The sequence below is a fragment of the Rhinoderma darwinii genome, chromosome 3 (assembly GCF_050947455.1).
Source record: "Rhinoderma darwinii isolate aRhiDar2 chromosome 3, aRhiDar2.hap1, whole genome shotgun sequence".
NCBI lineage: Eukaryota > Metazoa > Chordata > Amphibia > Anura > Rhinodermatidae > Rhinoderma > Rhinoderma darwinii.
Window position 1 is genome coordinate 261,446,817 of NC_134689.1, and position 24,653 is coordinate 261,471,469.

The 24,653-nt window shown below is 37.9% G+C and overlaps 7 non-coding genes across 7 annotated transcripts; all 7 read left to right on the forward strand.

Moving 5' to 3' along the window:
* Positions 1-752: 752 nt before the first annotated feature.
* Positions 753-826, forward strand: TRNAI-AAU (transfer RNA isoleucine (anticodon AAU)). Its single transcript has one exon. It is a non-coding gene; the product is annotated as a tRNA-Ile (tRNA).
* An 820-nt stretch (positions 827-1,646) lies between these two features.
* On the forward strand, positions 1,647-1,720 carry TRNAI-AAU (transfer RNA isoleucine (anticodon AAU)). The gene has a single exon. It is a non-coding gene; the product is annotated as a tRNA-Ile (tRNA).
* Positions 1,721-7,530: 5,810 nt separating this feature from the next.
* Positions 7,531-7,604, forward strand: TRNAI-AAU (transfer RNA isoleucine (anticodon AAU)). The gene has a single exon. It is a non-coding gene; the product is annotated as a tRNA-Ile (tRNA).
* Positions 7,605-8,428: 824 nt separating this feature from the next.
* On the forward strand, positions 8,429-8,502 carry TRNAI-AAU (transfer RNA isoleucine (anticodon AAU)). Its single transcript has one exon. It is a non-coding gene; the product is annotated as a tRNA-Ile (tRNA).
* A 7,765-nt stretch (positions 8,503-16,267) lies between these two features.
* TRNAI-AAU (transfer RNA isoleucine (anticodon AAU)) lies at positions 16,268-16,341 on the forward strand. The gene has a single exon. It is a non-coding gene; the product is annotated as a tRNA-Ile (tRNA).
* Positions 16,342-17,165: 824 nt separating this feature from the next.
* On the forward strand, positions 17,166-17,239 carry TRNAI-AAU (transfer RNA isoleucine (anticodon AAU)). Its single transcript has one exon. It is a non-coding gene; the product is annotated as a tRNA-Ile (tRNA).
* An 830-nt stretch (positions 17,240-18,069) lies between these two features.
* Positions 18,070-18,143, forward strand: TRNAI-AAU (transfer RNA isoleucine (anticodon AAU)). Its single transcript has one exon. It is a non-coding gene; the product is annotated as a tRNA-Ile (tRNA).
* The last annotated feature ends 6,510 nt before the right edge of the window (positions 18,144-24,653 follow it).

A 24,653-nucleotide genomic window follows, 5' to 3' on the forward strand; every position in this document is an offset into this window, starting at 1 on the left:
TGTAAACCTGCCGTGTTGATCCAGAGGAAGGCAAAAACTGTCTTGGAGTGCATTCCAATGTTGTCATTAGGGGAAAAATTCCTCCCTTACTCCAAATATGGCTATTAGAATAAATTCCTGGATCAAAGTTCCATCTCCAGAATCTGGTACAAATATGATGAAGTTTTATATTTTTCAAAAAAACACTTTTCAATGTGGCAGAGAGTTCAATCGTCGAACTTCTCTTACAGTAAAGAATCCCCGTCTGTGATGAGGTCCTTTAATTACCTTGCTTTCCCTTCTTTGCACGCATTCTAGTTCAGCAATGTCCTTCTCATACACAGGTGCTTAAAACTGTACACAATATTCCATGTATGGTCTAACCGGTGATTTATAGAAATGCAGAGTTTGTTGCATGAAATCATCTTAGAGGTCCAATTTCAACCTTAAGGACAAAAATAATATCTTCATTTTGCCTCTTTGTATTCCGATAGTCATAACTTTATTATTTTTCCGTCCTCATAGTCATATAAGGGCTTGTTTTTAGCGAGACAAGTTCTTGTTTTTAATGGCAGCATTTAATGTACCATATAATGTACTGAAAGAAAACTCTTTGTGGGGTGGAATGGAAAACACAAAAGCAATTTGTCCAATGCTTTTTGAGTAGTAAAAATTGCAAGTTTATTTTATTATTCAGGTTAATAGGATATCAATATGAATACACGTTTGCAAGTATTTTCTACTGATGTGACGTGAATCTTTGGTGTTAAAGTGGCCGGTTAGCTCAGTTGGTTAGAGCGTGGTGCTAATAACGCCAAGGTCATGGGTTCGATCCCCGTACGGGCCATGGAAGCTCACTTTTGTTACAGAGTTGAATAGTTGATAATATTGAAAAAAGGTCCATCAAATTCAACCTATAAACCTGCCGTGTTGATCCAGAGGAAGGCAAAAACTGTCTTGGAGTGCATTCCAATATTGTCATTAGGGGAAAAATTCCTCCCTTACTCCAAATATGGCTATTAGAATAAATTCCTGGATCAAAGTTCCATCTCCAGAATCTGGTACAAATATGATGACATTTTATATTTTTCAAAAAAACACTTTTCAATGTGGCAGAGAGTTCAATCGTCGAACTTCTCTTACAGTAAAGAATCCCCGTCTGTGATGAGGTCCTTTAATTACCTTGCTTTCCCTTCTTTGCACGCATTCTAGTTCAGCAATGTCCTTCTCATACACAGGTGCTTAAAACTGTACACAATATTCCATGTATGGTCTAACCGGTGATTTATAGAAATGCAGAGTTTGTTGCATGAAATCATCTTAGAGGTCCAATTTCAACCTTAAGGACAAAAATAATATCTTCATTTTGCCTCTTTGTATTCCGATAGTCATAACTTTATTATTTTTCCGTCCTCATAGTCATATAAGGGCTTGTTTTTAGCGAGACAAGTTCTTGTTTTTAATGGCAGCATTTAATGTACCATATAATGTACTGAAAGAAAACTCTTTGTGGGGTGGAATGGAAAACACAAAAGCAATTTGTCCAATGCTTTTTGAGTAGTAAAAATTGCAAGTTTATTTTATTATTCAGGTTAATAGGATATCAATATGAATACACGTTTGCAAGTATTTTCTACTGATGTGACGTGAATCTTTGGTGTTAAAGTGGCCGGTTAGCTCAGTTGGTTAGAGCGTGGTGCTAATAACGCCAAGGTCACGGGTTCGATCCCCGTACGGGCCATGGAAGCTCACTTTTGTTACAGAGTTGAATAGTTGATAATATTGAAAAAAGGTCCATCAAATTCAACCTATAAACCTGCCGTGTTGATCCAGAGGAAGGCAAAAACTGTCTTGGAGTGCATTCCAATATTGTCATTAGGGGAAAAATTCCTCCCTTACTCCAAATATGGCTATTAGAATAAATTCCTGGATCAAAGTTCCATCTCCAGAATCTGGTACAAATATGATGACATTTTATATTTTTCAAAAAAACACTTTTCAATGTGGCAGAGAGTTCAATCGTCGAACTTCTCTTACAGTAAAGAATCCCCGTCTGTGATGAGGTCCTTTAATTACCTTGCTTTCCCTTCTTTGCACGCATTCTAGTTCAGCAATGTCCTTCTCATACACAGGTGCTTAAAACTGTACACAATATTCCATGTATGGTCTAACCGGTGATTTATAGAAATGCAGAGTTTGTTGCATGAAATCATCTTAGAGGTCCAATTTCAACCTTAAGGACAAAAATAATATCTTGATTTTGCCTCTTTGTATTCCGATAGTCATAACTTTATTATTTTTCCGTCCTCATAGTCATATAAGGGCTTGTTTTTAGCGAGACAAGTTCTTGTTTTTAATGGCAGCATTTAATGTACCATATAATGTACTGAAAGAAAACTCTTTGTGGGGTGGAATGGAAAACACAAAAGCAATTTGTCCAATGCTTTTTGAGTAGTAAAAATTGCAAGTTTATTTTATTATTCAGGTTAATAGGATATCAATATGAATACACGTTTGCATGTATTTTCTACTGACGTGACGTGAATCTCTGGTGTAAAAGTGGCCGGTTAGCTCAGTTGGTTAGAGCGTGGTGCTAATAACGCCAAGGTCACGGGTTCGATCCCCGTTCGGGCCATGGAAGCTCACTTTTGTTACATGCTTGTTACATGCTTGTTACATGCTTGTTACATGCTTGTTACAGAGTTGAATAGTTGATATTATTGAAAAAAGGTCCATCAAATTCAACCTATAAACCTGCCGTGTTGATCCAGAGGAAGGCAAAAACTGTCTTGGAGTGCATTCCAATGTTGTCATTAGGGGAAAAAGTCCTCCCTTACTTCAAATATGGCTATTAGAATAAATTCCTGGATCAAAGTTCCATCTCCAGAATCTGGTACAAATATGATGACATTTTATATTTTTCAAAAAAACACTTTTCAATGTGGCAGAGAGTTCAATCGTCGAACTGCTCTTACAGTAAAGAATCCCCGTCTGTGATGAGGTCCTTTAATTACCTTGCTTTCCCTTCTTTGCACGCATTCTAGTTCAGCAATGTCCTTCTCATACACAGGTGCTCAAAACTGTACACAATATTCCATGTATGATCTAACCGGTGATTTATAGAAATGCAGAGTTTGTTGCATGAAATCATCTTAGAGGTCCAATTTCAACCTTAAGGACAAAAATAATATCTTGATTTTGCCTCTTTGTATTCCGATAGTCATAACTTTATTATTTTTCCGTCCTCATAGTCATATAAGGGCTTGTTTTTAGCGAGACAAGTTCTTGTTTTTAATGGCAGCATTTAATGTACCCTATAATGTACTGAAAGAAAACTCTTTGTGGGGTGGAATGGAAAACACAAAAGCAATTTGTCCAATGCTTTTTGAGTAGTAAAAATTGCAAGTTTATTTTATTATTCAGGTTAATAGGATATCAATATGAATACACGTTTGCATGTATTTTCTACTGACGTGACGTGAATCTTTGGTGTAAAAGTGGGTGGTTAGCTCAGTTGGTTAGAGCGTGGTGCTAATAATGCCAAGGTCAGGGGTTCGATCCCCGTACGGGCCATGGAAGCTCACTTTTGTTACATGCTTGTTACAGAGTTGAATAGTTGATAATATTGAAAAAAGGTCCATCAAATTCAACCTATAAACCTGCAGTGTTGATCCAGAGGAAGGCAAAAACTGTCTTGGAGTGCATTCCAATGTTGTCATTAGGGGAAAAATTCCTCCCTTACTCCAAATATGGCTATTAGAATAAATTCCTGGATCAAAGTTCCATCTCCAGAATCTGGTACAAATATGATGACATTTTATATTTTTCAAAAAAACACTTTTCAATGTGGCCGTGTTGATCCAGAGGAAGGCAAAAACTGTCTTGGAGTGCATTCCAATGTTGTCATTAGGGGAAAAATTCCTCCCTTACTCCAAATATGGCTATTAGAATAAATTCCTGGATCAAAGTTCCATCTCCAGAATCTGGTACAAATATGATGAAATTTTATATTTTTCAAAAAAACACTTTTCAATGTGGCAGAGAGTTCAATCGTCGAACTTCTCTTACAGTAAAGAATCCCCGTCTGTGATGAGGTCCTTTAATTACCTTGCTTTCCCTTCTTTGTACGCATTCTAGTTCAGCAATGTCCTTCTCATACACAGGTGCTTAAAACTGTACACAATATTCCATGTATGGTCTAACCGGTGATTTATAGAAATGCAGAGTTTGTTGCATGAAATCATCTTAGAGGTCCAATTTCAACCTTAAGGACAAAAATAATATCTTCATTTTGCCTCTTTGTATTCCGATAGTCATAACTTTATTATTTTTCCGTCCTCATAGTCATATAAGGGCTTGTTTTTAGCGAGACAAGTTCTTGTTTTTAATGGCAGCATTTAATGTACCATATAATGTACTGAAAGAAAACTCTTTGTGGGGTGGAATGGAAAACACAAAAGCAATTTGTCCAATGCTTTTTGAGTAGTAAAAATTGCAAGTTTATTTTATTATTCAGGTTAATAGGATATCAATATGAATACACGTTTGCATGTATTTTCTACTGACGTGACGTGAATCTTTGGTGTTAAAGTGGCCGGTTAGCTCAGTTGGTTAGAGCGTGGTGCTAATAACACCAAGGTCACGGGTTCGATCCCCGTACGTGCCATGTAAGCTCACTTTTGTTACATGCTTGTTACAGAGTTGAATAGTTGATATTATTGAAAAAAGGTCCATCAAATTCAACCTATAAACCTGCCGTGTTGATCCAGAGGAAGGCAAAAACTGTCTTGGAGTGCATTCCAATGTTGTCATTAGGGGAAAAAGTCCTCCCTTACTTCAAATATGGCTATTAGAATAAATTCCTGGATCAAAGTTCCATCTCCAGAATCTGGTACAAATATGATGACATTTTATATTTTTCAAAAAAACACTTTTCAATGTGGCAGAGAGTTCAATCGTCGAACTGCTCTTACAGTAAAGAATCCCCGTCTGTGATGAGGTCCTTTAATTACCTTGCTTTCCCTTCTTTGCACGCATTCTAGTTCAGCAATGTCCTTCTCATACACAGGTGCTCAAAACTGTACACAATATTCCATGTATGATCTAACCGGTGATTTATAGAAATGCAGAGTTTGTTGCATGAAATCATCTTAGAGGTCCAATTTCAACCTTAAGGACAAAAATAATATCTTGATTTTGCCTCTTTGTATTCCGATAGTCATAACTTTATTATTTTTCCGTCCTCATAGTCATATAAGGGCTTGTTTTTAGCGAGACAAGTTCTTGTTTTTAATGGCAGCATTTAATGTACCCTATAATGTACTGAAAGAAAACTCTTTGTGGGGTGGAATGGAAAACACAAAAGCAATTTGTCCAATGCTTTTTGAGTAGTAAAAATTGCAAGTTTATTTTATTATTCAGGTTAATAGGATATCAATATGAATACACGTTTGCATGTATTTTCTACTGACGTGACGTGAATCTTTGGTGTAAAAGTGGGTGGTTAGCTCAGTTGGTTAGAGCGTGGTGCTAATAATGCCAAGGTCAGGGGTTCGATCCCCGTACGGGCCATGGAAGCTCACTTTTGTTACATGCTTGTTACAGAGTTGAATAGTTGATAATATTGAAAAAAGGTCCATCAAATTCAACCTATAAACCTGCAGTGTTGATCCAGAGGAAGGCAAAAACTGTCTTGGAGTGCATTCCAATGTTGTCATTAGGGGAAAAATTCCTCCCTTACTCCAAATATGGCTATTAGAATAAATTCCTGGATCAAAGTTCCATCTCCAGAATCTGGTACAAATATGATGACATTTTATATTTTTCAAAAAAACACTTTTCAATGTGGCCGTGTTGATCCAGAGGAAGGCAAAAACTGTCTTGGAGTGCATTCCAATGTTGTCATTAGGGGAAAAATTCCTCCCTTACTCCAAATATGGCTATTAGAATAAATTCCTGGATCAAAGTTCCATCTCCAGAATCTGGTACAAATATGATGAAATTTTATATTTTTCAAAAAAACACTTTTCAATGTGGCAGAGAGTTCAATCGTCGAACTGCTCTTAGGGCGGGTTCACACATGGCGGAATTTCACTTAAATTCCGCTGCGGACACTCCGCAGCGTTAATCCGCAGCGGAGCCGTTTCTCCATTGACTTTCACTTTAATTTAGCAGTGTTCGTTTACACGAGGCGTACAATTCCGCTGCGGAGCATAGGCTGCGGAGCGGAATTTGGTGTCCGCAGCATGCTCTGTCTGTTGCGGAGCAGTGGCGGACTCATGGCGGAATTTCTCCATTGACTTCAATGGAGATTCAAAGTTCCGCAATGAAGTCCGCAGCTGTCATGCACATGTCATGTGTGCTGCGGATGCGTCTTGCTTTTTTAACTTGACATTTCTTCATTCTGGCTGGACCTATGTATTTCTAGGTCTACAGCCAGACTGAGGAAGTCAATGGGGCTCCCGTAATGACGGGAGCGTTGCTAGGAGACGTCAGTAAATAGTCACTGTCCAGGGTGCTGAAAGAGTTAAGCGATCGGCAGTAACTGTTTCTGCACCCGGGACAGTGACTACCGATCTCAATATACATGTATCTGTAAAAAAATATATAAGTTCATACTTACCGAGAACTCCCTGGGTCTGTCTCCAGTCCGGCCTCCCAGGATGACGATTCAGTGTAAGTGACGGCTGCAGCCAATCACAGGCCAAGCACAGGCTGCAGCGGTCACATGGACTGGCGCGTCATCCAGGGAGGTCGGGCTGGATGCCGAAAGAGGGACGCGTCACCAAGACAACGGCCGGTAAGTATGAAAGTCGTTTACTTTCACTAGGGAAAGTGCTGTCCCTTCTCTCTATCCTGCACTGATAGGGAGAAGGGAAGCACTTTTCCCGCAGTCCGCAGCAGCTAGTCCGCATCAATGTACTGCACATTTTGTGCAGATCCGCAGCAGAATCTGCAACGCAGATTCTGTGCGGCATGGATGCGGACAGTTGCGGAGGAATTCCGCCATGTGTGGTCATGCCCTTACAGTAAAGAATCCCCGTCTGTGATGAGGTCCTTTAATTACCTTGCTTTCCCTTCTTTGCACGCATTCTAGTTCAGCAATGTCCTTCTCATACACAGGTGCTCAAAACTGTAGACAATATTCCATGTATGGTCTAACCGGTGATTTATAGAAATGCAGAGTTTGTTGCATGAAATCATCTTAGAGGTTCAATTTCAACCTTAAGGACAAAAATAATATCTTGATTTTGCCTCTTTGTATTCCGATAGTCATAACTTTATTATTTTTCCGTCCTCATAGTCATATAAGGGCTTGTTTTTAGCGAGACAAGTTCTTGTTTTTAATGGCAGCATTTAATGTACCATATAATGTACTGAAAGAAAACTCTTTGTGGGGTGGAATGGAAAACACAAAAGCAATTTGTCCAATGCTTTTTGAGTAGTAAAAATTGCAAGTTTATTTTATTATTCAGGTTAATAGGATATCAATATGAATACACGTTTGCATGTATTTTCTACTGACGTGACGTGAATCTTTGGTGTAAAAGTGGCCGGTTAGCTCAGTTGGTTAGAGCGTGGTGCTAATAATGCCAAGGTCACGGGTTCGATCCCCGTACGGGCCATGGAAGCTCACTTTTGTTACATGCTTGTTACAGAGTTGAATAGTTGATAATATTGAAAAAAGGTCCATCAAATTCAACCTATAAACCTGCCGTGTTGATCCAGAGGAAGGCAAAAACTGTCTTGGAGTGCATTCCAATGTTGTCATTAGGGGAAAAATTCCTCCCTTACTCCAAATATGGCTATTAGAATAAATTCCTGGATCAAAGTTCCATCTCCAGAATCTGGTACAAATATGATTATATTTTTCAAAAAAACACTTTTCAAAGTGGCAGAGAGTTCAATCGTTGAACTGCTCTTACAGTAAAGAATCCCCGTCTGTGATGAGGTCCTTTAATTACCTTGCTTTCCCTTCTTTGCACGCATTCTAGTTCAGCAATGTCCTTCTCATACACAGGTGCTCAAAACTGTACACAATATTCCATGTATGGTCTAACCGGTGATTTACAGAAATGCAGAGTTTGTTGCATGAAATCATCTTAGAGGTCCAATTTCAACCTTAAGGACAAAAATAATATCTTGATTTTGCCTCTTTGTATTCCGATAGTCATAACTTTATTATTTTTCCGTCCTCATAGTCATATAAGGGCTTGTTTTTAGCGAGACAAGTTCTTGTTTTTAATGGCAGCATTTAATGTACCATATAATGTACTGAAAGAAAACTCTTTGTGGGGTGGAATGGAAAACACAAAAGCAATTTGTCCAATGCTTTTTGAGTAGTAAAAATTTCAAGTTTATTTTATTATTCAGGTTAATAGGATATCAATATGAATACACGTTTGCATGTATTTTCTACTGACGTGACGTGAATCTTTGGTGTAAAAGTGGCCGGTTAGCTCAGTTGGTTAGAGCGTGGTGCTAATAACGCCAAGGTCACGGGTTCGATCCCCGTACGGGCCATGGAAGCTCACTTTTGTTACATGCTTGTTACAGAGTTGAATAGTTGATAATATTGAAAAAAGGTCCATCAAATTCAACCTATAAACCTGCCGTGTTGATCCAGAGGAAGGCAAAAACTGTCTTGGAGTGCATTCCAAAGTTGTCATTAGGGGAAAAATTCCTCCCTTACTCCAAATATGGCTATTAGAATAAATTCCTGGATCAAAGTTCCATCTCCAGAATCTGGTACAAATATGATGAAATTTTATATTTTTCAAAAAAACACTTTTCAATGTGGCAGAGAGTTCAATCGTTGAACTGCTCTTACAGTAAAGAATCCCCGTCTGTGATGAGGTCCTTTAATTACCTTGCTTTCCCTTCTTTGCACGCATTCTAGTTCAGCAATGTCCTTCTCATACACAGGTGCTCAAAACTGTACACAATATTCCATGTATGGTCTAACCGGTGATTTATAGAAATGCAGAGTTTGTTGCATGAAATCATCTTAGAGGCCCAATTTCAACCTTAAGGACAAAAATAATATCTTGATTTTGCCTCTTTGTATTCCGATAGTCATAACTTTATTATTTTTCCGTCCTATTTATATTTTAAATTTTATATTTTTCAAAAAAACACTTTTCAATGTGGCAGAGAGTTCAATCGTAGAACTTCTCTTACAGTAAAGAATCCCCGTCTGTGATGAGGTCCTTTAATTACCTTGCTTTCCCTTCTTTGCACGCATTCTAGTTCAGCAATGTCCTTCTCATACACAGGTGCTCAAAACTGTACACAATATTCCATGTATGGTCTAACCGGTGATTTATAGAAATGCAGAGTTTATTGCATGAAATCATCTTAGAGGTCCAATTTCAACCTTAAGGACAAAAATAATATCTTGATTTTGCCTCTTTGTATTCCGATAGTCATAACTTTATTATTTTTCCGTCCTCATAGTCATATAAGGGCTTGTTTTTAGCGAGACAAGTTCTTGTTTTTAATGGCAGCATTTAATGTACTATATAATGTACTGAAAGAAAACTCTTTGTGGGGTGGAATGGAAAACACAAAAGCAATTTGTCCAATGCTTTTTGAGTAGTAAAAATTGCAAGTTTATTTTATTATTCAGGTTAATAGGATATCAATATGAATACACGTTTGCATGTATTTTCTACTGACGTGACGTGAATCTTTGGTGTAAAAGTGGCTGGTTAGCTCAGTTGGTTAGAGCGTGGTGCTAATAATGCCAAGGTCACGGGTTCGATCGTACGGGCCATGGAAGCTCACTTTTGTTACATGCTTGTTACATGCTTGTTACATGCTTGTTACAGAGTTGAATAGTTGATATTATTGAAAAAAGGTCCATCAAATTCAACCTATAAACCTACCGTGTTGATCCAGAGGAAGGCAAAAACTGTCTTGGAGTGCATTCCAATGTTGTCATTAGGGGAAAAAGTCCTCCCTTACTCCAAATATGGCTATTAGAATAAATTCCTGGATCAAAGTTCCATCTCCAGAATCTGGTACAAATATGATGAAATTTTATATTATTCAAAAAAACACTTTTCAATGTGGTAGAGAGTTCAATCGTCGAACTGCTCTTACAGTAAAGAATCCCCGTCTGTGATGAGGTCCTTTAATTACCTTGCTTTCCCTTCTTTGCACACATTCTAGTTCAGCAATGTCCTTCTCATACACGGGTGCTCAAAACTGTACACAATATTCCATGTATGGTCTAACCGGTGATTTATAGAAATGCAGAGTTTGTTGCATGAAATCATCTTAGAGGTCCAATTTCAACCTTAAGGACAAAAATAATATCTTGATTTTGCCTCTTTGTATTCCGATAGTCATAACTTTATTATTTTTCCGTCCTCATAGTCATATAAGGGCTTGTTTTTAGCGAGACAAGTTCTTGTTTTTAATGGCAGCATTTAATGTACCATATAATGTACTGAAAGAAAACTCTTTGTGGGGTGGAATGGAAAACACAAAAGCAATTTGTCCAATGCTTTTTGAGTAGTAAAAATTGCAAGTTTATTTTATTATTCAGGTTAATAGGATATCAATATGAATACACGTTTGCATGTATTTTCTACTGACGTGACGTGAATCTTTGGTGTAAAAGTGGGTGGTTAGCTCAGTTGGTTAGAGCGTGGTGCTAATAATGCCAAGGTCAGGGGTTCGATCCCCGTACGGGCCATGGAAGCTCACTTTTGTTACATGCTTGTTACAGAGTTGAATAGTTGATAATATTGAAAAAAGGTCCATCAAATTCAACCTATAAACCTGCAGTGTTGATCCAGAGGAAGGCAAAAACTGTCTTGGAGTGCATTCCAATGTTGTCATTAGGGGAAAAATTCCTCCCTTACTCCAAATATGGCTATTAGAATAAATTCCTGGATCAAAGTTCCATCTCCAGAATCTGGTACAAATATGATGACATTTTATATTTTTCAAAAAAACACTTTTCAATGTGGCCGTGTTGATCCAGAGGAAGGCAAAAACTGTCTTGGAGTGCATTCCAATGTTGTCATTAGGGGAAAAATTCCTCCCTTACTCCAAATATGGCTATTAGAATAAATTCCTGGATCAAAGTTCCATCTCCAGAATCTGGTACAAATATGATGAAATTTTATATTTTTCAAAAAAACACTTTTCAATGTGGCAGAGAGTTCAATCGTCGAACTGCTCTTAGGGCGGGTTCACACATGGCGGAATTTCACTTAAATTCCGCTGCGGACACTCCGCAGCGTTAATCCGCAGCGGAGCCGTTTCTCCATTGACTTTCACTTTAATTTAGCAGTGTTCGTTTACACGAGGCGTACAATTCCGCTGCGGAGCATAGGCTGCGGAGCGGAATTTGGTGTCCGCAGCATGCTCTGTCTGTTGCGGAGCAGTGGCGGACTCATGGCGGAATTTCTCCATTGACTTCAATGGAGATTCAAAGTTCCGCAATGAAGTCCGCAGCTGTCATGCACATGTCATGTGTGCTGCGGATGCGTCTTGCTTTTTTAACTTGACATTTCTTCATTCTGGCTGGACCTATGTATTTCTAGGTCTACAGCCAGACTGAGGAAGTCAATGGGGCTCCCGTAATGACGGGAGCGTTGCTAGGAGACGTCAGTAAATAGTCACTGTCCAGGGTGCTGAAAGAGTTAAGCGATCGGCAGTAACTGTTTCTGCACCCGGGACAGTGACTACCGATCTCAATATACATGTATCTGTAAAAAAATATATAAGTTCATACTTACCGAGAACTCCCTGGGTCTGTCTCCAGTCCGGCCTCCCAGGATGACGATTCAGTGTAAGTGACGGCTGCAGCCAATCACAGGCCAAGCACAGGCTGCAGCGGTCACATGGACTGGCGCGTCATCCAGGGAGGTCGGGCTGGATGCCGAAAGAGGGACGCGTCACCAAGACAACGGCCGGTAAGTATGAAAGTCGTTTACTTTCACTAGGGAAAGTGCTGTCCCTTCTCTCTATCCTGCACTGATAGGGAGAAGGGAAGCACTTTTCCCGCAGTCCGCAGCAGCTAGTCCGCATCAATGTACTGCACATTTTGTGCAGATCCGCAGCAGAATCTGCAACGCAGATTCTGTGCGGCATGGATGCGGACAGTTGCGGAGGAATTCCGCCATGTGTGGTCATGCCCTTACAGTAAAGAATCCCCGTCTGTGATGAGGTCCTTTAATTACCTTGCTTTCCCTTCTTTGCACGCATTCTAGTTCAGCAATGTCCTTCTCATACACAGGTGCTCAAAACTGTAGACAATATTCCATGTATGGTCTAACCGGTGATTTATAGAAATGCAGAGTTTGTTGCATGAAATCATCTTAGAGGTCCAATTTCAACCTTAAGGACAAAAATAATATCTTGATTTTGCCTCTTTGTATTCCGATAGTCATAACTTTATTATTTTTACGTCCTCATAGTCATATAAGGGCTTGTTTTTAGCGAGACAAGTTCTTGTTTTTAATGGCAGCATTTAATGTACCATATAATGTACTGAAGAAAACTCTTTGTGGGGTGGAATGGAAAACACAAAAGCAATTTGTCCAATGCTTTTTGAGTAGTAAAAATTGCAAGTTTATTTTATTATTCAGGTTGATAGGATATCAATATGAATACACGTTTGCATGTATTTTCTACTGACGTGACGTGAATCTTTGGTGTAAAAGTGGCCGGTTAGCTCAGTTGGTTAGAGCGTGGGGCTAATAATGCCAAGGTCATGGGTTCGATCCCCGTATGGGCCATAGAAGCTTACTTTTGTTACAGAGTTGAATAGTTGATAATATTGAAAAAAGGTCCATCAAATTCAACCTATAAACCTGCCGTGTTGATCCAGAGGAAGGCAAAAACTGTCTTGGAGTGCATTCCAATGTTGTCATTAGGGGAAAAAGTCCTCCCTTACTTCAAATATGGCTATTAGAATAAATTCCTGGATCAAAGTTCCATCTCCAGAATCTGGTACAAATATGATGACATTTTATATTTTTCAAAAAAACACTTTTCAATGTGGCAGAGAGTTCAATCGTCGAACTGCTCTTACAGTAAAGAATCCCCGTCTGTGATGAGGTCCTTTAATTACCTTGCTTTCCCTTCTTTGCACGCATTCTAGTTCAGCAATGTCCTTCTCATACACAGGTGCTCAAAACTGTACACAATATTCCATGTATGATCTAACCGGTGATTTATAGAAATGCAGAGTTTGTTGCATGAAATCATCTTAGAGGTCCAATTTCAACCTTAAGGACAAAAATAATATCTTGATTTTGCCTCTTTGTATTCCGATAGTCATAACTTTATTATTTTTCCGTCCTCATAGTCATATAAGGGCTTGTTTTTAGCGAGACAAGTTCTTGTTTTTAATGGCAGCATTTAATGTACCATATAATGTACTGAAAGAAAACTCTTTGTGGGTGGAATGGAAAACACAAAAGCAATTTGTCCAATGCTTTTTGAGTAGTAAAAATTGCAAGTTTATTTTATTATTCAGGTTAATAGGATATCAATATGAATACACGTTTGCATGTATTTTCTACTGACGTGACGTGAATCTTTGGTGTAAAAGTGGCCGGTTAGCTCAGTTGGTTAGAGCGTGGGGCTAATAACGCCAAGGTCATGGGTTCGATCCCCGTATGGGCCATGGAAGCTCACTTTTGTTACATGCTTGTTACAGAGTTGAATAGTTGATAATATTGAAAAAAGGTCCATCAAATTCAACATATAAACCTGCCGTGTTGATCCAGAGGAAGGCAAAAACTGTCTTGGAGTGCATTCCAATGTTGTCATTAGGGGAAAAATTCCTCCCTTACTCCAAATATGGCTATTAGAATAAATTCCTGGATCAAAGTTCCATCTCCAGAATCTGGTACAAATATGATGAAATTTTATATTTTTCAAAAAAACACTTTTCAATGTGGCAGAGAGTTCAATCGTCGAACTGCTCTTACAGTAAAGAATCCCCGTCTGTGATGAGGTCCTTTAATTACCTTGCTTTCCCTTCTTTGCACGCATTCTAGTTCAGCAATGTCCTTCTCATACACAGGTGCTCAAAACTGTACACAATATTCCATGTATGGTGTAACCGGTGATTTATAGAAATGCAGAGTTTGTTGCATGAAATCATCTTAGAGGTCCAATTTCAACCTTAAGGACAAAAATAATATCTTGATTTTGCCTCTTTGTATTCCGATAGTCATAACTTTATTATTTTTCCGTCCTCATAGTCATATAAGGGCTTGTTTTTAGCGAGACAAGTTCTTGTTTTTAATGGCAGCATTTAATGTACCATATAATGTACTGAAAGAAAACTCTTTGTGGGTGGAATGGAAAACACAAAAGCAATTTGTCCAATGCTTTTTGAGTAGTAAAAATTGCAAGTTTATTTTATTATTCAGGTTAATAGGATATCAATATGAATACACGTTTGCATGTATTTTCTACTGACGTGACGTGAATCTTTGGTGTAAAAGTGGCCGGTTAGCTCAGTTGGTTAGAGCGTGGGGCTAATAACGCCAAGGTCATGGGTTCGATCCCCGTATGGGCCATGGAAGCTCACTTTTGTTACATGCTTGTTACAGAGTTGAATAGTTGATAATATTGAAAAAAGGTCCATCAAATTCAACATATAAACCTGCCGTGTTGATCCAGAGGAAGGCAAAAACTGTCTTGGAGTGCATTCCAATGTTGTCATTAGGGGAAAAATTCCTCCCTTACTCCAAATATGGCTATTAGAATAAATTCCTGGATCAAAGTTCCATCTCCAGAATCTGGTACAAATATGATGAAATTTTATATTTTTCAAAAAAACACTTTTCAATGTGGCAGAGAGTTCAATCGTCGAACTGCTCTTACAGTAAAGAATCCCCGTCTGTGATGAGGTCCTTTAATTACCTTGCTTTCCCTTCTTTGCACGCATTCTAGTTCAGCAATGTCCTTCTCATACACAGGTGCTCAAAACTGTACACAATATTCCATGTATGGTGTAACCGGTGATTTATAGAAATGCAGAGTTTGTTGCATGAAATCATCTTAGAGGTTCAATTTCAACCTTAAGGACAAAAATAATATCTTGATTTTGCCTCTTTGTATTCCGATAGTCATAACTTTATTATTTTTCCGTCCTCATAGTCATATAAGGGCTTGTTTTTAGCGAGACAAGTTCTTGTTTTTAATGGCAGCATTTAATGTACCATATAATGTACTGAAAGAAAACTCTTTGTGGGGTGGAATGGAAAACACAAAAGCAATTTGTCCAATGCTTTTTGAGTAGTAAAAATTGCAAGTTTATTTTATTATTCAGGTTAATAGGATATCAATATGAATACACGTTTGCATGTATTTTCTACTGACGTGACGTGAATCTTTGGTGTAAAAGTGGCCGGTTAGCTCAGTTGGTTAGAGCGTGGGGCTAATAACGCCAAGGTCATGGGTTCGATCCCCGTATGGGCCATGGAAGCTCACTTTTGTTACATGCTTGTTACAGAGTTGAATAGTTGATAATATTGAAAAAAGGTCCATCAAATTCAACATATAAACCTGCCGTGTTGATCCAGAGGAAGGCAAAAACTGTCTTGGAGTGCATTCCAATGTTGTCATTAGGGGAAAAATTCCTCCCTTACTCCAAATATGGCTATTAGAATAAATTCCTGGATCAAAGTTCCATCTCCAGAATCTGGTACAAATATGATGAAATTTTATATTTTTCAAAAAAACACTTTTCAATGTGGCAGAGAGTTCAATCGTCGAACTGCTCTTACAGTAAAGAATCCCCGTCTGTGATGAGGTCCTTTAATTACCTTGCTTTCCCTTCTTTGCACGCATTCTAGTTCAGCAATGTCCTTCTCATACACAGGTGCTCAAAACTGTACACAATATTCCATGTATGGTGTAACCGGTGATTTATAGAAATGCAGAGTTTGTTGCATGAAATCATCTTAGAGGTTCAATTTCAACCTTAAGGACAAAAATAATATCTTGATTTTGCCTCTTTGTATTCCGATAGTCATAACTTTATTATTTTTCCGTCCTCATAGTCATATAAGGGCTTGTTTTTAGCGAGACAAGTTCTTGTTTTTAATGGCAGCATTTAATGTACCATATAATGTACTGAAAGAAAACTCTTTGTGGGGTGGAATGGAAAACACAAAAGCAATTTGTCCAATGCTTTTTGAGTAGTAAAAATTGCAAGTTTATTTTATTATTCAGGTTAATAGGATATCAATATGAATACACGTTTGCATGTATTTTCTACTGACGTGACGTGAATCTTTGGTGTAAAAGTGGCCGGTTAGCTCAGTTGGTTAGAGCGTGGTGCTAATAACGCCAAGGTCACGGGTTCGATCCCCGTACGGGCCATGGAAGCTCACTTTTGTTACATGCTTGTTACAGAGTTGAATAGTTGATAATATTGAAAAAAGGTCCATCAAATTCAACCTATAAACCTGCCGTGTTGATCCAGAGGAAGGCAAAAACTGTCTTGGAGTGCATTCCAATGTTGTCATTAGGGGAAAAATTCCTCCCTTACTCCAAATATGGCTATTAGAATAAATTCCTGGATCAAAGTTCCATCTCCAGAATCTGGTACAAATATGATTATATTTTTCAAAAAAACACTTTTCAAAGTGGCAGAGAGTTCAATCGTTGAACTGCTCTTACAGTAAAGAATCCCCGTCTGTGATGAGGTCCTTTAATTACCTTGCTTTCCCTTCTTTGCACGCATTCTAGTTCAGCAATGTCCTTCTCATACACAGGTGCTCAAAACTGTACACAATATTCCATGTATGGTCTAACCGGTGATTTATAGAAATGCAGAGTTTGTTGCATGAAATCATCTTAGAGGTCCAATTTCAACCTTAAGGACAAAAATAATATCTTGATTTTGCCTCTTTGTATTCCGATAGTCATAACTTTATTATTTTTCCGTCCTCATAGTCATATAAGGGCTTGTTTTTAGCGAGACAAGTTCTTGTTTTTAATGGCAGCATTTAATGTACCATATAATGTACTGAAAGAAAACTCTTTGTGGGGTGGAATGGAAAACACAAAAGCAATTTGTCCAATGCTTTTTGAGTAGTAAAAATTGCAAGTTTATTTTATTATTCAGGTTAATAGGATATCAATATGAATACACGTTTGCATGTATTTTCTACTGACGTGACGTGAATCTTTGGTGTAAAAGTGGCCGGTTAGCTCAGTTGGTTAGAGCGTGGTGCTAATAACGCCAAGGTCACGGGTTCGATCCCCGTACGGGCCATGGAAGCTCACTTTTGTTACATGCTTGTTACAGAGTTGAATAGTTGATAATATTGAAAAAAGGTCTATCAAATTCAACCTATAAACCTGCCGTGTTGATCCAGAGGAAGGCAAAAACTGTCTTGGAGTGCATTCCAATGTTGTCATTAGGGGAAAAATTCCTCCCTTACTCCAAATATGGCTATTAGAATAAATTCCTGGATCAAAGTTCCATCTCCAGAATCTGGTACAAATATGATGACATTTTATATTTTTCAAAAAAACACTTTTCAATGTGGCAGAGAGTTCAATCGTCGAACTGCTCTTACAGTAAAGAATCCCCGTCTGTGATGAGGTCCTTTAATTACCTTGCTTTCCCTTCTTTGCACGCATTCTAGTTCAGCAATGTCCTTCTCATACACAGGTGCTCAAAACTGTACACAATATTCCATGTATGGTCTAACCGGTGATTTATAGAAATGCAGAGTTTGTTGCATGAAATCATCTTAGAGGTTCAATTTCAACCTTAAGGACAAAAATAATATCTTGATTTTGCCTCTTTGTATTCCGATAGTCATAACTTTATTATTTTTCCGTCCTCATAGTCATATAAGGGCTTGTTTTTAGCGAGACAAGTTCTTGTTTTTAATGGCAGCATTTAATGTACCATATAATGTACTGAAGAAAACTCTTTGTGGGGTGGAATGGAAAACACAAAAGCAATTTGTCCAATGCTTTTTGAGTAGTAAAAATTGCAAGTTTATTTTATTATTCAAGTTAATAGGATATCAATATGAATACACGTTTGCATGTATTTTCTACTGACGTGACGTGAATCTTTGGTGTAAAAGTGGCCTGTTAGCTCAGTTGGTTAGAGCGTGGTGCTAATAACGCCAAGGTCACGGGTTCGATCCCCGTACGGGCCATGGAAGCTCACTTTTGTTACATGCTTGTTACAGAGTTGAATAGTTGATAATATTGAAAAAAGGTCCATCAAATTCAACCTATAAACCTGCCGTGTTGATCCAGAGGAAGGCAAAAACTGTCTTGGAGTGCATTCCAATGTTGTCATTAGGGGAAAAATTCCTCCCTTACTCCAAATATGGCTATTAGAATAAATTCCTGGATCAAAGTTCCATCTCCAGAATCTGGTACAAATATGATGACATTTTATATTTTTCAAAAAAACACTTTTCAATGTGGCAGAGAGTTCAATCGTCGAACTGCTCTTACAGTAAAGAATCCCCGTCTGTGATGAGGTCCTTTAATTACCTTGCTTTCCCTTCTTTGCACGCATTCTAGTTCAGCAATGTCCTTCTCATACACAGGTGCTCAAAACTGTACACAATATTCCATGTATGGTCTAACCGGTGATTTATAGAAATGCAGAGTTTGTTGCATGAAATCATCTTAGAGGTTCAATTTCAACCTTAAGGACAAAAATAATATCTTGATTTTGCCTCTTTGTATTCCGATAGTCATAACTTTATTATTTTTCCGTCCTCATAGTCATATAAGGGCTTGTTTTTAGCGAGACAAGTTCTTGTTTTTAATGGCAGCATTTAATGTACCATATAATGTACTGAAGAAAACTCTTTGTGGGGTGGAATGGAAAACACAAAAGCAATTTGTCCAATGCTTTTTGAGTAGTAAAAATTGCAAGTTTATTTTATTATTCAGGTTAATAGGATATCAATATGAATACACGTTTGCATGTATTTTCTACTGACGTGACGTGAATCTTTGGTGTAAAAGTGGCCGGTTAGCTCAGTTGGTTAGAGCGTGGTGCTAATAACACCAAGGTCATGGGTTCGATCCCCGTACGGGCCATGGAAGCTCACTTTTGTTACATGCTTGTTACATGCTTGTTACAGAGTTGAATAGTTGATAATATTGAAAAAAGGTCCATCAAATTCAACCTATAAACCTGCCGTGTTGATCCAGAGGAAGGCAAAAACTGTCTTGGAGTGCATTCCAATGTTGTCATTAGGGGAAAAATTCCTCCCTTACTCCAAATATGGCTATTAGAATAAATTCCTGGATCAAAGTTCCATCTCCAGAATCTGGTACAAATATGATGACATTTTATATTTTTCAAAAAAACACTTTTCAATGTGGCAGAGAGTTCAATCGTCGAACTGCTCTTACAGTAAAGAATCCCCGTCTGTGATGAGGTCCTTTAATTACCTTGCTTTCCCTTCTTTGCACGCATTCTAGTTCAGCAATGTCCTTCTCATACACAGGTGCTTAAAACTGTACACAATATTCCATGTATGGTCTAACCGGTGATTTATAGAAATGCAGAGTTTGTTGCATGAAATCATCTTAGAGGTTCAATTTCAACCTTAAGGACAAAAATAATATCTTGATTTTGCCTCTTTGTATTCCGATAGTCATAACTTTATTATTTTTCCGTCCTCATAGTCATATAAGGGCTTGTTTTTAGCGAGACAAGTTCTTGTTTTTAATGGCAGCATTTAATGTACCATATAATGTACTGAAAGAAAACTCCTCTTTGTGGGGTGGAATGGAAAACACAAAAGCAATTTGTCCAATGCTTTTTGAGTAGTAAAAATTGCAAGTTTATTTTATTATTCAGGTTAATAGGATATCAATATGAATACACGTTTGCATGTATTTTCTACTGACGTGACGTGAATCTTTGGTATAAAAGTGGCTGGTTAGCTCAGTTTGTTAGAGCGTGGTGCTAATAATGCCAAGGTCGCGGGTTTGATCGCCGTACGGGCCATGGAAGCTCACTTTTGTTAGCACACAAGGTACATGCTTGTTACAGAGTTGAATAGTTGATAATATTGAAACAAGGTCCATCAAATTCAACTTATAAACCTGCCGTGTTGATTCAGAGGAAGGCAAAAACTGCCTAGGAGTGCATGCCAATTTTCTCATTAGGGGAAAAATTCCTCCCTTACTCCAAATATGGCTATCAGAATAAATTCCTGGATCAAAGTTCCATCTCCAGAATCTGGTACAAATATGATGACATTTTATATTTTTCAAAAAAACACTTTTCAATGTGGCAGAGAGTTCAATCGTCGAACTGCTCTTACAGTAAAGAATCCCCGTCTGTGATGAGGTCCTTTAATTACCTTGCTTTCCCTTCTTTGCACGCATTCTAGTTCAGCAATGTCCTTCTCATACACAGGTGCTCAAAACTGTACACAATATTCCATGTATGGTCTAACCGGTGATTTATAGAAATGCAGAGTTTGTTGCATGAAATCATCTTAGAGGTCCAATTTCAACCTTAAGGACAAAAATAATATCTTGATTTTGCCTCTTTTTATTCCGATAGTCATAACTTTATTATTTTTCCGTCCTCATAGTCATATAAGGGCTTGTTTTTAGCGAGACAAGTTCTTGTTTTTAATGGCAGCATTTAATGTACCATATAATGTACTTAAAGAAAACTCTTTGTGGGGTGGAATGGAAAACACAAAAGCAATTTGTCCAATGCTTTTTGAGTAGTAAAAATTGCAAGTTTATTTTATTATTCAGGTTAATAGGATATCAATATGAATACACGTTTGCATGTATTTTCTACTGACGTGACGTGAATCTTTGGTGTAAAAGTGGCCGGTTAGCTCAGTTGGTTAGAGCGTGGTGCTAATAACACCAAGGTCATGGGTTCGATCCCCGTACGGGCCATGGAAGCTCACTTTTGTTACATGCTTGTTACATGCTTGTTACAGAGTTGAATAGTTGATAATATTGAAAAAAGGTCCATCAAATTCAACCTATAAACCTGCCGTGTTGATCCAGAGGAAGGCAAAAACTGTCTTGGAGTGCATTCCAATGTTGTCATTAGGGGAAAAATTCCTCCCTTACTCCAAATATGGCTATTAGAATAAATTCCTGGATCAAAGTTCCATCTCCAGAATCTGGTACAAATATGATGACATTTTATATTTTTCAAAAAAACACTTTTCAATGTGGCAGAGAGTTCAATCGTCGAACTGCTCTTACAGTAAAGAATCCCCGTCTGTGATGAGGTCCTTTAATTACCTTGCTTTCCCTTCTTTGCACGCATTCTAGTTCAGCAATGTCCTTCTCATACACAGGTGCTTAAAACTGTACACAATATTCCATGTATGGTCTAACCGGTGATTTATAGAAATGCAGAGTTTGTTGCATGAAATCATCTTAGAGGTTCAATTTCAACCTTAAGGACAAAAATAATATCTTGATTTTGCCTCTTTGTATTCCGATAGTCATAACTTTATTATTTTTCCGTCCTCATAGTCATATAAGGGCTTGTTTTTAGCGAGACAAGTTCTTGTTTTTAATGGCAGCATTTAATGTACCATATAATGTACTGAAAGAAAACTCCTCTTTGTGGGGTGGAATGGAAAACACAAAAGCAATTTGTCCAATGCTTTTTGAGTAGTAAAAATTGCAAGTTTATTTTATTATTCAGGTTAATAGGATATCAATATGAATACACGTTTGCATGTATTTTCTACTGACGTGACGTGAATCTTTGGTATAAAAGTGGCTGGTTAGCTCAGTTTGTTAGAGCGTGGTGCTAATAATGCCAAGGTCGCGGGTTTGATCGCCGTACGGGCCATGGAAGCTCACTTTTGTTAGCACACAAGGTACATGCTTGTTACAGAGTTGAATAGTTGATAATATTGAAACAAGGTCCATCAAATTCAACTTATAAACCTGCCGTGTTGATTCAGAGGAAGGCAAAAACTGCCTAGGAGTGCATGCCAATTTTCTCATTAGGGGAAAAATTCCTCCCTTACTCCAAATATGGCTATCAGAATAAATTCCTGGATCAAAGTTCCATCTCCAGAATCTGGTACAAATATGATGACATTTTATATTTTTCAAAAAAACACTTTTCAATGTGGCAGAGAGTTCAATCGTCGAACTGCTCTTACAGTAAAGAATCCCCGTCTGTGATGAGGTCCTTTAATTACCTTGCTTTCCCTTCTTTGCACGCATTCTAATTCAGCAATATCCTTCTTATACACAGGTGCTCAAAACTGTACACAATATTCCATGTATGGTCTAACCGGTTATTTATTGAAATGCCGAGTTTGTTGCATGAAATCATCTTACAGGTCCAATTTCAACCTTAAGGACAAAAATAATATCTTGATTTTGCCTCTTTGTATTCCGATAGTCATAACTTTATTATTTTTCCGTCCTCATAGTCATATAAGGGCTTGTTTTAAGCGAGACGAGTTCTTGTTTTTAATGGCAGCATTTAATGTACCATATAATGTACTGAAAGAAAACTCTTTGTGGGGTGGAATGGAAAACACAAAAGCAATTTGTCCAATGCTTTTTGAGTAGTAAAAATTGCAAGTTTATTTTATTATTCAGGTTAATAGGATATCAATATGAATACACGTTTGCATGTATTTTCTACTGAAGTGACGTGAATCTTTGGTATAAAAGTGGCCGGTTAGCTCAGTTTGTTAGAGCGTGGTGCTAATAACGCCAAGGTCGCGGGTTTGATCGCCGTACGGGCCATGGAAGCTCACTTTTGTTAACATACAAGGTACATGCTTGTTACAGAGTTGAATAGTTGATAATATTGAAAAAAGGTCCATCAAATTCAACTTATAAACCTGCCGTGTTGATCCAGAGGAAGGCAAAAACTGCCTAGGAGTGCATGCCAATTTTCTCATTAGGGGAAAAATTCCTCCCTTACTCCAAATATGGCTATCAGAATAAATTCCTGGATCAAAGTTCCATCTCCAGAATCTGGTACAAATATGATGAAATTTTATATTTTTCAAAAAAACACTTTTCAATGTGGCAGAGAGTTCAATCGTCGAACTGCTCTTACAGTAAAGAATCCCCATCTGTGATGAGGTCCTTTAATTACCTTGCTTTCCCTTCTTTGCACGCATTCTAGTTCAGCAATGTCCTTCTCATACACAGGTGCTCAAAACTGTACACAATATTCCATGTATGGTCTAACCGGTTATTTATTGAAATGCCGAGTTTGTTGCATGAAATCATCTTACAGGTCCAATTTCAACCTTAAGGACAAAAATAATATCTTGATTTTGCCTCTTTGTATTCCGATAGTCATAACTTTATTATTTTTCCGTCCTCATAGTCATATAAGGGCTTGTTTTAAGCGAGACGAGTTCTTGTTTTTAATGGCAGCATTTAATGTACCATATAATGTACTGAAAGAAAACTCTTTGTGGGGTGGAATGGAAAACACAAAAGCAATTTGTCCAATGCTTTTTGAGTAGTAAAAATTGCAAGTTTATTTTATTATTCAGGTTAATAGGATATCAATATGAATACACGTTTGCATGTATTTTCTACTGACGTGACGTGAATCTTTGGTATAAAAGTGGCCGGTTAGCTCAGTTTGTTAGAGCGTGGTGCTAATAACGCCAAGGTCGCGGGTTTGATCGCCGTACGGGCCATGGAAGCTCACTTTTGTTAGCATACAAGGTACATGCTTGTTACAGAGTTGAATAGTTGATAATATTGAAAAAAGGTCCATCAAATTCAACTTATAAACCTGCCGTGTTGATCCAGAGGAAGGCAAAAACTGCCTAGGAGTGCATGCCAATTTTCTCATTAGGGGAAAAATTCCTCCCTTACTCCAAATATGGCTATCAGAATAAATTCCTGGATCAAAGTTCCATCTCCAGAATCTGGTACAAATATGATGAAATTTTATATTTTTCAAAAAAACACTTTTCAATGTGGCAGAGAGTTCAATCGTCGAACTGCTCTTACAGTAAAGAATCCCCATCTGTGATGAGGTCCTTTAATTACCTTGCTTTCCCTTCTTTGCACGCATTCTAGTTCAGCAATGTCCTTCTCATACACAGGTGCTCAAAACTGTACACAATATTCCATGTATGGTCTAACCGGTGATTTATAGAAATGCAGAGTTTGTTGCATGAAATCATCTTAGAGGTCCAATTTCAACCTTAAGGACAAAAATAATATCTTGATTTTGCCTCTTTGTATTCCGATAGTCATAACTTTATTATTTTTCCGTCCTCATAGTCATATAAGGGCTTGTTTTTAGCGAGACAAGTTCTTGTTTTTAATGGCAGCATTTAATGTACCATATAATGTACTGAAAGAAAACTCTTTGTGGGGTGGAATGGGAAACACAAAAGCAATTTGTCCAATGCTTTTTGAGTAGTAAAAATTGCAAGTTTATTTTATTATTCAGGTTAATAGGATATCAATATGAATACACGTTTGCATGTATTTTCTACTGACGTGACGTGAAGCTTTTGTATAAAAGTGGCCGGTTAGCTCAGTTGGTTAGAGCATTGTGCTAATAACGCCAAGGTCGCGGGTTTGATCGCCGTACGGGCCATGGAAGCTCACTTTTGTTAGCATACAAGGTACATGCTTGTTACAGAGTTGAATAGTTGATCATATTGAAAAAAGGTCCATCAAATTAAACCTATAAACCT